Consider the following 15,254-nt stretch of genomic DNA (forward strand, 5'->3'; position numbering starts at 1 on the left):
TCTGCATTAAAGTTTACAAGACAATGAAGCCTACAGACAGAAAAATCTAAAAATACTGCAAAGTAGTCAATGCATTTTGGAAAATAGGTAAAGTATGGCAGCAGTGTTTTTCTGTGTATTTTTGCAATATATATTTGGTATTAGAATCGCAGTTTAATGGGAAATCTGGTCATTAACACCCCTGGGACACCTAAGGTTTTTCATTGATACCAATCAGGGGTTGACTAAACGGCCCTGGTATGAGTTGCTATCACCAAATAATAATAATAATGCACGTGCAGCTGTGGGCTAGATATGCACTGGAGTGGCAGTATGCAACCCTATTAGCCACTGGCCCAGCGGTACTGGGAGTCTACTGTGTGGGAAAAGCAGGGAACGCATCCACAAAGGTAGCTGTAAAACTGTGCTGAAACACTGTCAGTCTGGAACCAGAGAGCCTGAGAACCGTATGGAAATCACAGCCAGGGAATCTCCGCTACAGTCCCCTGATTCCCTTAATGGCAAAAATGCAATAATCTAAGGACTGCATGATAAGGATATAGCCAGATAACAAATTCTTCATAAAGATCTGTCTACAACCAGTACCCATTGTTATGATTTCCAGCATTGCAAAAAAAATATTTTTATTTTTAGACCAAATTGTTTCAATCTGAGCACTGCCATGGGAAATTTCTTCTCTGCCCCACTTCTAGCATTGTTGTGACTTCACTGCAAAGTTATCACAGATTCATAATAAAAACTATATGCCAAATAACTACTTCTGAGTGGAACAGCAGCTTCATAATCTAACAGAATGAAGACTTCACCAAACTAGGTTTTGTGCAAACTCTGGTACAGCTTATACCCTTTTTATGCAGTGACATTGATTTATTCTTACACCTGATTATCTGGCTTACAGTGTATATTTTCATGTTCTGGGTCTGTCTATCCCACATGAAGTTTAAAGAATTCTACACTACAGCATGACGTTTTAATGGAATATATCTCACTTTGAAGAGGTTTTTGGAGTCTGTCAAGCTATTTGTGTAAGACTACTTACTAATGGTAGCTATTCACAAATATAATCCAAAAACACGAGAGCCTATATGAAGTGTTCTTCATTTGTAGCTGTGCAGAGATGCCATATAGGCGTGAAATGTCATGGTCTGGTTGTTAATTATAATATCCGTTCAGAAATATTTCATATGTTAGGTTTAGAAAGACTTTGAAAAATTTTGGCAGAGGTTTATGAGACTGATGGGAACATTATAAATCGCAAGGTCTTTTAAGAGAGAACATGTGTATAGCTTTCACTTACTGTACATGGTGAGAAAAAGAAGTATAGTAAATTATTATCACCAAAATGAAGTATCAAGAGGGGAAGCCGTTCCCATATTTTAGTGTATATATAGAAGTAGAAACAGTTTTAGTCTCATCTATGACATTCACACTGTTTTATGTCAATCACTGTACAGCTCAATCAGATGGCAAAGATTTGCATATAAGCTGCTAAACACTTCCACTTTTCTAACCCAACGACCCTAGCAGGTGTCAATACCAGATGTATAGATTGGGTGTCACTGGTTTCAATGATAGGTTCTAAGAAAAAAAATAATATTTTAAAATCTATGTTTCATTATAGTGTCAGTAATATAAAAATAATAATAATAAAAATGGGAAAAAAGTAAAAAATTTAATATAGGTCCCGAACACCTCATATCGCTTTCATTAGAAATATAAATTATAAAAATAATAAGAAATGAAAAAAGGCAAAAAAAAGGTTAAATAATCTAAAAACACTTCATGTCCCTTCCAATACAAAATCTAAATAAAAAAAAAACTCTTTCTTGCCACCCAAACCACACATTCAAAAATAATAAAAAATAGTATAGTATGTAAAGGAGTATTTTATAAAATTACAGAAACCTAGGATGTTAAGGATGTTGCTGAATGTTTTCATCAGGGGCACCTAACTTGCGGAAAAATATTAAGTAGAATTTTTTTTATTTGTTTATTTTTTGAACATAATAATACCTTAATAATAAATGACGGACCATACATACAAAGATAGTATAAAGAAAGAAAGGTTTAATGTAGAAATAATGTGTTCAGACTAAATATAAAAAAGAGACATTGTGATTGAACAAACATACTGTAAAAATGGTCCCTGGGGTGTTAATCAGTGATGCATAAGAACAACCTAAATTGACACCAAACAGTTTATAAATGGTAACACAATATGTAGGAGAAGTATGTATAAATTAATGATTGAAATGTTGTTGAGACCGGTTTACATTGGGAAAAAATCATTGAATTCCATTTTATTAACTAGGTACATTTTCCTGATTAAAAATCTGCTTGTTTTTCAATTACTAATACAATCCCCCCTGTGTTTAGCTTAGTGCATCCTGAATCTTCACAAGCATTTTTTGTACAACCATAATTAAGTTTGCATTCCACCATCAACCAGAATCCATTCTATAAACCACAGTATTTTAAACAGATAAAAATGGATCTTATTATACACTGCACCCGTCCAAGGTCAAAATCCTGTACCAAGGAGAGATGGGGTTCTTTTCAAGACACCAGAAATGAGAAAGTATACAATTTTCAAGCATCAAATGACATGGTCTAGAAAAACAGATGGAAAAAATCTGTTTAGAGCCAAAATCAACTTGACACAACTGAGAAGATTAGTTCTATAAAAACAAAAGAATCTTAATTTCAAGAAAGAAAAAGATTTGGCTAGAAATAAATACTATATTACTATTAATATTAACACTTAAAATATCATTATAAATACATTATATTTCTTAATTTAAAAACAGAAACAGGATTTCAAAACTTTCTATGGTGAAGAAAAGCCAGTGCATAAAGACATAAAGTGCACTTTCCAGAATAGGTTCTTAGATTAAATACTTGCTACACATTCTGGAATTACAGAATTCTGATCCTTGAAGTACCCAATTTTTAACTGTAGAAATATAGTAAGTTATGTTTATATCTAGCTAACTAACTTTAGTTTCCTGCGTCTGTCTAGAAGACCATTCATCTGTATGGTATAATTTTAAATGACTCACTGTCATGGCCCTGGCCTACTTACCCATCAGAGTGGTCATGCACGCACAACTGTTCCCAGGCTAAGTGGTATGGCTATATCCATGCACACGATGGACCGGGCTGGATACGTGAGGCTGCTAAGGAACAAACGCAGGATGTCACATCCCTAAAGCTCATGTTGTGTATGCAATGCTCTGTATGCTTGGCTTGACAGAAATTATGGGGTACACAGGTCTCTTCCCTGTTTTTGACCTCTGGATACTCTTGTTTTAGGCTTCAGCTTGTGTATCTGGTTTCTGCAGATTTTGTGCCCATGTGGCTTGCTTTTGGATAGCTGTTATTAGTACATTTCTGAATCTTTGGGTTTCAGCTTGGCCAGTTAACCACCTGCATTTGGGGCGATCCCTCAGCCCTTACATTAATATTTTCACAGACAACATGATTTGTGTTGTGGGCTTCTGCAGTAGAAAAGGTGACAAGTCATTCCCAACAGTTTACTCCAACTCAGTGCTTAAACTTTATAATAAGTGTATTTGTTTTATAACTGGACAAGCTGGCTCCTCACGAGATGTGTGGCTAAAAGTGACTTCCCTTCTGTTTTTGAGAATGTGTGTTTGGTTGGCAAATATAAACCAACTAGTGTTTGCGGTTGTGTCTGGGCTTAGCAAACCGGGCTGGGGACAGCTCATGGATTGGCTCATGCTTTGCCATAGCTGGCTCAACCACCTGTATTCATTTCTTTAAACAGTATCAAAGGCCTTTGTACAGTAAGTACAACAGTAGCTCTTGGAATTCTAAATTTTGAGCTATTTTCCAGACTCCATTGACAAAGAGATTACCATAAATCTGCCAATACTGATTTCTTTAGATATAAACTCAAATGTATTAATCCAATGCCATTGCATCATTTGCTATGCTGTACGATTACTATGGCTAGAACTTTTGTTGCTCAAAGATCACATTGGCACAGTATTAAAGCTTTCATGCACTTTAGCTAAATGTAGACTATTAGGCAGTGATGCCTATTTGTACCTCTCCAAAAATATTTCCACTCTGGTGTAAACTACGGTATATAGACAGATTTTATAGGAAGGGCTCTCATGTCATCTAAATGGTGACACAGCAGCCAAAACACATTTGGAGACTTACTGCACACTGTTTAGTACTGGCCGCCAAAAGTAACTGGAGAGAAAACCCATAAAAGTACCATAAGAAAAATCCTTTCATGACCTGGATGCCGCCTAAACATAATATATTAATATGTAATATAATGACGACATAATAATCGAAAACCACTACCCTCTCTCCTAACTACTTTATCCATCTTTTATCCAATGTAACCTCACTGACGGCATCCAAATCATACAGTTCTAAGGAGTATGCACCTTAATAATAATACTAGTATAAAAGTAACATCATTGACGGTATCCTAATCATACAGTTCTAAGGAGTATGCACCTTAATAATAATACTAATATAGAAGTAACCTCACTGACGCCATCCAAATTATACAGTTATAAGGAGCAGCACGTTAACCTCTTCAATCCCAGGGGTTTTTGGCACCTCAAGTCCCGGAGCAATTTTGCTATTTTTGCGCTATGACGGTTCAGCGATTATTCTCTTTTCCTGTGAATAGTGTACCCATGTAAACTATATATTGTTTTTTCAAGGAGAGATAGAGCTTTCTTTTGATATCGTAGTTGGATGATTAGCTGAAAATTTAGAATAAGAAATTTAGTAATAACTAGCGAAAATTAGAAAAAATACCCAATTTTTTCTACATTTTCCCTCTGAATCCTCACAAAATTGGGCAAAGTGATGGAAATCCCCTCCAAGTTTATCAATTCAGATGTGCTGATTTCAGAAATACCTAATTTATATAGATTTTCCATACTTTCCCAGCACTTATAGGGAGCATACTATAAGGTGTAATTTTTTTGTAGAATTTGTAGGGTTTGGGGGTTGTGAACGGGGGCAGGAGGGTTATACTGGGTAGATGTTGTGCTAGGGCAATGGGATGTAAGGTTTTTTTTAAACATTTATTATTATCTTTTTTATCTTTTTTTTATTTTTTGTATTTTTAATAATAGCGTTGCTCGTATGGACATTTAAACGCCCGAACGGAAGACAGGAACGGGCGAATATTCATGGAGTTCGAAGATTTTTACCCCCACGAAGACTAACACAAAGACGAACACAAAGAGTTGGCCGGCGCCCAAGTCTAGCAAATACTACAGAAATACCTATATATTTTAATGCTAGTGTTACAGTTTGGCACAGCTGTGACGTTGGACTGTCCCAATTTTGTATTCATGTCAAACTAAACTGTTTATGGCCTCCAGTATTCACAATTTCCAGTACACCAGAGAAAATTGTACAAAAGGCAAAAACTATGTGAGAGATCTGGAAAAGATGGAATGCATGCTTTAAGTTATTATCTGATCACCTACATTTGTACACTATATTTTATACATGAGTAAGGCCAATAGTTGCACTAATAGGATATGAGGAAAAAACTAGAAGAAGGTAGAATATAAATTATCTGGTTAAGACTTTCAGGAACAAGGACTTACTGGATCTCAATACATGCAAATGTTTACGGGAATGAGGTACATCTGCAAGTTTAACTTGCAGAATTGGTTTGATTTATGAGAAGTTTGGGCTTCAGCCGTTGCATAATTTGCTTAATCTGGATCTCCAGGTCAGTGATGTGCTGTAAAATGGTATGCTTGCATGCCCTAGATTATTAGCATCCCCCACCCTAGCTCAAAACAGAAGAGCCCAGAATAGATTATTTATTGTGTTGTGTAGCAAAAAAGTGTCTGCCAACCATATAGACTATAGCAACAGATTATAGAGTGTCTCTCAAGGTGACACTACCATATAGTACATCATCTGAGTACATTAAATTACTTAATTTGAAACTACAAACATTGCTTAAAAGCTATGCTGGAAAACCTATATGAACCATTTGTAAACCAGCCTGTTTCTCATTACTGGGTTTGTGTCCTCTTACTTTTAGTCTGGAGTAATGGGGTCTTTTAATACTAGTAGTCACATATGCTGCGTACCTGGGGAAGAAATAAATAATCGAGAATCCAATTACGTCCCTGAATAAATAAATCTAAGTTTAGCAGCAAAGAATATCACAGTGGTTGACAATAGTATTTTCAGGAAATGTCTGTAGTAAATGCTACCTGTCTACACAGGAAATAACTATGTGAGAAGAATACTTAACAGACCAATTTGTCCCTCAGAATGGAGTCGACGGTTCACACCAAGTAGCTTTGTTTTTCATGACAGTCTTATATTTACAGACTATCACATTCATGATATTCTGACTTGATACTGTCATGCCTTGATAGATGCTAAATAGCTAAGTAGCTGGAAAAATATAGTTAATGAAATGAAAAAGACAGAATCACTTTAGTCCTTAAGTACACAAAAATATAAAACATCCTTAGTCCTTAACGGGTTAAAGATCACAAACATATTAATTTAAACCCGAGTAATTTGCTTGATTTTGAGTTTTTTGAAACCAGAAATGACCAGACAAGTCAACAGAATCACACAATTTTGTATTTCCAGCAGGAACAACTTTTTACTTAATGTAAAATAATTAGTAAGATGATATTCAATTAACCCTACTAGACCTTTTCTTGTAATCCATAAACAATCATGTCTCATCTTTTAACACTAAACTTTACGGTCCCATTACACACAATGACCCCAGGGTGGTCTCCTCACTGAGAGGCTTCACCTTTTGCCCCGCGGAACAGACTTGCACATTGAATTGCTAAGAGACTGATCAGACCCTTTAAATATGTCTCTGTTTTAATTAGTAGGATTTCTGCTTTTAGGGGAGAAACCATATGTGCTAATACGCAAATAAAACACAGGTCCACAGAACAGATTGCTGGAGAGGTGAAGTAAATGTCACTCAATATACTCAATAGAAACACAAGTTGTGCTGTGCAGATGGTGTGTGTTATAGATCACACTTTTCCCTGATCTCACCTTTTTAACACAATATCACACCTCACTGAGGCTGCTTTCTTTGGTACAAGATCACACATGCGCATTTACCTTTTCTAGGAAACAAAGAATAATATATGTAACATAAAAAAATATAATAGTTGTGATTGTTTTTACTAGTTGTTTAACCCCTCAATGATCAGAGATTCCAGGGTTTTTTTTTGTACCCCAAAGACCAGACCTTTTTTTGGCATTTTTGCATTTTTAATATGTATTAACTAACTGGGTCAGGATACCAGGAGACAGTGGAGTCAGCAGAACCAGGGCAAGCCAGGTCAAACACGGGAGGATAAGTAAAAGCACATACCAGGAGTAAAACACAAAAGAGCATCATACCAATGACAGGTGCACCGATGATGTTATAGGTAGCCACCTGATGTTTTCTGAATAAATGCTTTTTTGTAAATTATGTTACATGTTTTTTAAGATTTATCTTTGTCCCTCTAGTAATTATAGACAATAAACTTTTAGACAATTTTAGCATTTTCTCAGATAAAAAATATATATAAAATGTTAATATTATGAAAAAATAACATATTTAACAAGAATTGGGGGACTATTGAAACTTTATCAATACATGAAATAAAATCTGTGACAGAAGTAAAAGATACACATTTACTTCAAAGGAGGTAAAACTGAATGCTACCTCTGGACTCACTGAGTTATTCCACAGCACTCAGAAGATGAAAGCCCCCCTTTTTTGTAGGAAACCTCTGGGGAACCATGGCTGGAAAAATAACCATCCTATCTGGTCACTCAGAGGTTAATTAATTACACTTGGAGTGTTTTGGAAAGCAGTAGTACAGTCCCACAGTATTTTCTCTGTATCCACCAAATTTGTAGCTCGCAACAGCTGGTAAAGGTGTCTCTCTGGACTCCATTACTTTCACTTTTAGGAAAATGATACTGGCAGCAAGATATTTTCCTTTGCCTTTCAAGATCTTTGTTGATTTGCTGTAGGTAAAAGAGAACTCATGGAGGGGCTGCAATTGCTAGAACTGCCTGTGCCAGCAATTGCATATAGTATTTGACAAGCCCATCCGCCCCCAAATGTGTGGTGGTTAATGGGGTGGGTCGTTCCTGGTTGCCTTGGGAGTTTGGCAGACTAGAATCAACCAATATTTTTTGATCTATGTTATGTGATTACTGTGAAAACCAATAACACTGTTCACATGCAATAAATAACAATTCTGTGTCTTAGGCTGCTTAGGGGGCAGAGATAACACAGACAGGCAGTTTATAGGGCAGAGATGGCACAGGCAAGCTTCTTGGAGGCAAACATGGCACAAACAAGCTGTTTGGGGGCAGAGGTGATACTGTGGGACATGTTGCTTGTGAGGTTGGGATGCCCCAGGCCCTGTGGTTTTTAGTTATACCCCTGGTGGGGCATATGGGCACATGAGCTCGACCATGCAAAAACATATATGGGGCTGGTGTCCAAATATTTCCAGGGCTGCTTTTAATTCCCAGTCCAGACCTGCTTCTGTCTCACGTTCCTTGTCCGCTCCCTATTTCTACTAAAGCAGTGTACTTAAGTTTGCAGTATGTGTATCTTTATTAATTCCTTCAATAAGATCAATTCCTTCAATTAAATAAATAGTAATGGTTCTTAAATCTTAGAAGGAGAAATATTAGACCAAAAGGTCATAATCTAAAACTAGAAGGTCAGATGCTTATATTTAATGTAAGGAAGTTTTAGTATACAGAGAGGGTGGTACATAAGTGGAACAGCTTTGCAGCAGAAACTTGGGCATGCATGGAATATGGAATTAAGATCATACATCATTAATCTTTACAAAATGGACAGAGTACATGAGCCGAATGGTTATTTTCAGCGGTCAATTCTATGTTTCTATGTGTAGAGAGCTAAAAGGTCTGGAAGATGAATGGTTTCTTGAAGAAGGAGGTTGTGGGTATTAGAATAGTTTGTATGCATCTATGTATAGGTGGATTTTTAATTAGCAAGTACAGAGCAAGGCAGGTAGTTCTAGAGTATAAGTGTAAGTTAAGTTAATATCCTGAATATGCAAGGGTGAAGAGTTGATAATTGCAGAAGGGAGACAGAAGTAGTGGGAAGAACAAAAAGGGCAGTTCTGTGCTATACACATTACAGCACTAAAGGTATAGATCAGATATACACATTACAGCACTGAAGGTATAGATCAAATAAACTAAATTACAGGCATAGATCACAGGATGCACACCCCAAAGCCAGCCCTGGTGTCCACATAGAACTTGACCAGCACCCAGATTACACACACAAATTACAGCCCAGCATGAGCCATCTTTGTCTCCAAACAGCCCAGTGTGAGCCATCTTTGTCCCCAAACAGCCCAGCGTGAGCCATCTTTGTCCCCAAACACCCTGCTTGTGCCATCCTTGTCCCATAAACACCCAGCCTGTGCCATCTTTGTCCCATAAACACTCTAGAAACACCCTGCCTGTCTCATATTTGTCCCATAAACACCCTGCCCGTGCCATCTTTGTCCCATAAACACCATATAAACACCCTGCCTGTCTCATATTTGTCCCATAAACACCCTGCCCGTCCCATCTTTGTCCCATAAACACCCTGCCCGTGCCATCTTGGTCCCCAAAGCTCAAACACCCAGCTTGTGCCATTGTTGCCTTTCCCCAAATCACTTATACATCTATCATACACACAAACCACTTTTACAGTCACTCCTTTAATCTGTCATTTACACAATTCCTTCACACAATTATTCATTCTCTCACTCATTCACACAAATCATTTGCACATATTCATTAATGCATTCCCACCATTCATCCATACATTAATTCATTAATTCTGTAATTCATTTACACAATTCATCCACACATTAATGTATTCTCTCTCATTCACACAATTTATCTACACATTAATTTATACTCTCACTCATTCATGCAATTCATCCACACATTAATTCATTCATTATCTTCCTCATTCACACAATTCATAGACATTAATTTATTTATCTCACACGTTCACATAATTCATCCACACATTAATTCATTCATTATTTCACCCATCCTCACTCTTTCTTTCAAGAGTCTCACAATCTCCTCCCAGTTCTCACTATCTACCCCTTCTTACTATCTAGCCCTTCTCCCCCTTCTTACTATCTACCCCCTTCTTACTATCAACTCCCTCCCCATCTTACTATCTACCCCCTCTCCCCCTTCTTACTATCTACCTCCTATCCCCCCTTCTTACTATCTACCCCCATCCCCCTTCTTACTATCTATCCCCTCCTTACTATGTACCCCCTCTCCTCCCTTCTTACTATCTACTATGATGTCAAAGGACTCAAGCTTCCACCACTGCAGTCAGGGCAGCGATAGGGAGCTGAGGAGACAAATGGGGCTGAGTGGTTGCTAAAAACGTTTTCATGTGCGACCACTCGGCGCCCCTTTCTCTCCGCCTCCTCTCCCTGCCGCCTGAGCATTGGTGATGGGATGGCCGCATGGCGCCCCTGCTGCTTCCTGTCTGCAATGCCATTATCTTGAGGTGATGGTATTGATCCTTTGTTGTGGTGTGAACTATTGTATTGTATTAAGTAATTGCCTTTTGTATACAAAGTACTTGGTTGTTTGTAGTGTTTTACCCACCCCTTGTTTTCCTATATAACCTTGTCTGCCTTGCAATAAAAAAGTCTTCCCCAAGAGTTTGGTGTGTGTCCATTTCTTGCGAGGGTTGCGGCAAAGTCTTCGGATCTGTCAGCATTGAGCTTAACACTTGGCAACCTCTGTAAAGGCTGTACTTGGAGGCAGAAGGAACAATACATGCCTCCCTATCCAGTGGTTAAAGGACTCGATGCCTACCCCACCTCAGGTCAAACCTGCTACCGTCTACTGACCCTTCAGCAATGCTCCTTTCTGGACGATACATCCTGGGGGAGAGGCTACTCCAGGTATTCGTATCGTCACAGACTATACAACAAGAGCAAACATTATCAATAAAAGGTGCAATGTCACATAATGTGCAGATTTACCACTTTTATAACTAAACATAAAGTTAATAATACATTCCTAGTAATGGTGAGTGCCCAAATCATGCCTAGAAATTATTTAATAATGTCACAACATCACAGGAAAACCTTAGTTGCCAAAATATAGGCAAAATATTATTTGCTATAGAAAAATAATTATTTTTATTAGTAGTCAGGTTGTTGAGTTGGACCCAACATGTAGTACCCTGCACTAACTTCTTAAATGTTGGATATATTTAGACATACTGTAGCTAACATATTTTTCTAAACAGAGTTGAGGATGATACAGCTCCCATTTCTTGGAATCAAACATCAGATCATGTTGCACTATAAAAATCTTTCTCCCTAAAACCCATTTTGGAAATGATGAATGTTACTAGTGTGAAAATATCAAGCATGCTATTAAGTCAGTGCCAACACAACTACATATTAAAGTTGGAACAAGTATCAGTGGTCTAATTAATTAAGAGAATTGTTGGCAGATAACAAAGCAAACTCTTGAAGTAAATTATTGATTTAATAGGTGAAATCTTGCCTATAATTCCCTGGAGAAGCCCCATCTAACTTCTCATAATGTTAAGAAGTCAACTTTAGTTGCCTTAGCTGTGTTTTTATTGCATGCATTGGGGTAGGTGGTAACTACCAATTACCGGTATATTGGTCACAGTTATTTAAGGTATCAAACTGAGACAGTGAATAAAAGAATCAATAACATCAAATAAAATATCCTAATCTTTTGGAATTTAAGGAATTGGGAGCACTGTCCCGGTGAGAAGGTTAAAGAATTTTTGTAGCAGTAGAATGGAATCTGCAAATTAAGTGGATTGGGTGGATTTGGAAGGTAAGGTTACAGCGTTATCAAGCATGTTTAGGTCAGGTTTCCATTCTTTCGGAATTAAATTATTCATATCTATCATAGCAAACCAACCGCAATATGTAAGATAGAATAGCTTTCTAGAATAGATAGTTATTCGTTAGTGGCTTCCACAGGTGTTCTGGGCACGGTTAAGTGTGCAAAGGAATATTAATAAGTTAATTGGCCCATAGGTTCGATGAAAGGTGCTAAGACGTTTTTACCTGATCCGATTGTGCAAGATTCTCAATTGAGTAAAACAATTTTAATAGTGTGTTCATGAATAGGGGTAGTCTAGGAGGTTTGGGGGTTATGTGTTATGTGAGAAAAGTTGGATGGATATGATGTTGGTGTACAGTTCTGCAGACCCCATATATAGAAGGATATATATATTCTAGAGAGAATTCATCATTCATTCAGGTTTTTTTTTATAATTGATTTATATAGCGCCATCATATTCTGCAGCATTTGTTGGTGTTTTTATTTAGTATGCGGTTTGTCAAGCTCAAGTTTGATTACCTAGAGCTCTTTTAGCTGTGAGTATGTGTCCTCAAAATCAATATAGCAGTGTTCCCACTTTGTGGCTCTGTTTGAACGTTTTATGTTTTGATGATGAAGTGCCATAGGAAGTGGAACTTTCCCACAAGAACATATGTCCAAAAAAAGGAATTGGCTGAATCTTTAGCACACACCCAGAATGTTGTGCTCCAGGAATATTGAAGTGCATGAATCTTGGGGACAAACATTAATGGAGGGTTCACAAGTACTAGTTGGTTGGTTAGTTACTAGATGAACACAAAGGGAAGATAGGATAGCTCCAGCTAGATTTGGGTCTCATGTGACTTGAATCTGTATGGTAGGGCTTATACGTAGGTCACAGTGCACAAGATATTTATGCTTGCAAAGTGTTAAACTCATAGATCCAAATGCGAGTAAACATACCTTATTAAAGCTACAGGGATTTGTTTTTAAACACGTGAAAAAGAGACCTCTTCTCATCCAAAGAGATCCCATAAACCTATCAAAAAAGCGTATGTCTCCTAAGTTAACAAAGATCATATTCTATGAGTACAATACCTAATTAAAAGCTAATTCAAACCATTTAGTAAAGCATAATCTACATGACCAATATACCAACATCAATCAAGTTTTTAATTATTTTTGTATCTCTTCTGTTGCATAGATACATTGTTTTGAATAACAAATAAGTTTTTTGAATGACTCTAAATAACTTGAAAGTACCCAAACATATACTCTTAACATAGATCTGTTAAGATTGACAGATCCCATTGTGTCCTCAAGATGACCCAAACCCAGCATCGAAGACCATCACCCTAAATTCTATATTATAGGGGAGTACGTACAAGGTGTGGCTTAGTCTGTGTGGGCTTAAATGGGCAAGCTGTTGGTTCTGCATGACACAGGTAGATTCATGTTACTTCATTCATGTTTAATAATGTTCTAATGCATTTATTACCTTTATTTTATTATCATTGAATTTATTTTTCTCCGATACATTGAATGTATTTATCAATTTATTTAGCAATGTAATATTTATCAGTTATTAACTTGATTTACCAACAATTTAAAGTATTAGTTTACCATCTTATTAAATGGATTGATATAATTTGCCCGAATATAGGCCGGAGTTTAGTGCAGGGATGCGCAATTCGTATTGCCTGCATGTCCCGGGCGCCGGACGGGTGTTTTTTCTTTCTTTTTCATTTAGCCCTGTGGGCAAGCAGTAGCATTAGGATCCAGATCCCCCACAGTGCTGCAGGGGACCTGGATCCTCCTCTCCAGCAGCCAGTGGATGTCTGCGCGATGCACATAGACAACCTCTGCTGCCGGCACTTTCACTGGGGCTTTTTTGGTGGCGCACCGGCGTGACATAACCTTCCGGTGCGCCACCATAGAAGCCCCTACGGAAATGCCGGCAGCGGAGGTTGTCTGCGTACATCGCAAAGACATCCACTGGCCAGCCCCGCTAGACACCAGGGAGTCTGGGATAAGTCGGGGGGGAGTGGCCTATCTAGGGAGCAGAGTGGCATATCAGGGGGGCAGAGTGGCTTTTCTAGGGGGCATAAAGCATATCTGGGGGGGCAGTGTGGCATATCTGGAGGGCAGAGTGGCATATCAGGGGAGTAGAAGAGAATATATATAAGTAAGGTGCATTCTGAATTAAGGTGGGATCTTAAAATGGCTATTGGTTTTCCAAATTTCTGTTTATATGTAAGATATGCTAACTGAATAATAGATACCAAATATGTTAAAATATATGTATTCTTGTTTATTAGGTAAAATACTGTTTTACCATTTCACTCGTGTGTATTTTTTCTTTAAAAATACATTTTTCTTTAACCCCTTCGTGACAAAGGCTGATTTTACTTTTTGTACCCTTCGTGACAATGGCCTTTTTAATTTAACATTTCTGCGCTGCTTGTGTTTAGCTGTAATTTTCTTCTTTCCCGTTTACTGAACCCACACACATTAGATATTGTTTTTTTCAGGACAAGAAGGGCTTTCTTTAGATGACATTGTTTTGATTGTATCATATTATTTACTACTAAAAAAAGTATAAAATATGGTGAAAAATGTAGAAAAAAATGACTGTTTCTAACTTTTAGTTGAAAAATCTTTTACTCATCTATAAAAGGTAATGAAAAAACCTGCTAAATGGATTCTACTATTTGTCCTGAGTTTAGAAATACCCATTGTTTTTATGTTTTTTTGCTTTTTTCTACCCATTATGGGGCAATAAGTACAGGTAGCGTTTTGCTATTTCAAAGCCATTTTTTCCAAATCTGGTAATTCTTCCCCCCATGTACCATTTCGGGTATCTTTGAACCCGGCCAATGCAATTTACCCCATCAAATCATATATTTTTGAAAACTAGACAGCCCAGGGTATTCCAAATGCTACTATTTTAACTATTTCCATGCACCATATCTACCACCAGTTTTTGTCAAACTTTGTGGTAGTCATTTTTTTGCATTTGTTTTGTCACACACATTTTACTTCAGGTATGAATTCTCGTTTATGTCACTATCACAAAACACCCCAATATGTGTTCAGCAACATCTCCTGAGTACAGCGATACCTCACATGAATGATTTTGCCTGGCTGTTTGGGGGCAAAAGGGCCACATTTGGGGCATGCGCATTTTTCAATGTTGAACTTTGGCATTTGGGGATCCACTGCCTATGCTCTATTTGGTACATCTTTGAGTCGGGCCATTTCAGTGTGCCCAATAAACCCATATATTTTTGAAAACTAGACATGCATGGGTGTGTCATTTTTGTGGGAACTAAAAGGCCACATTTGGTACGTGTGCATTT

Source organism: Sceloporus occidentalis, unplaced genomic scaffold, assembly GCF_023333645.1.
Source record: "Sceloporus occidentalis isolate IW3139 unplaced genomic scaffold, rSceOcc1.0.p SCAF_48, whole genome shotgun sequence".
NCBI lineage: Eukaryota > Metazoa > Chordata > Lepidosauria > Squamata > Phrynosomatidae > Sceloporus > Sceloporus occidentalis.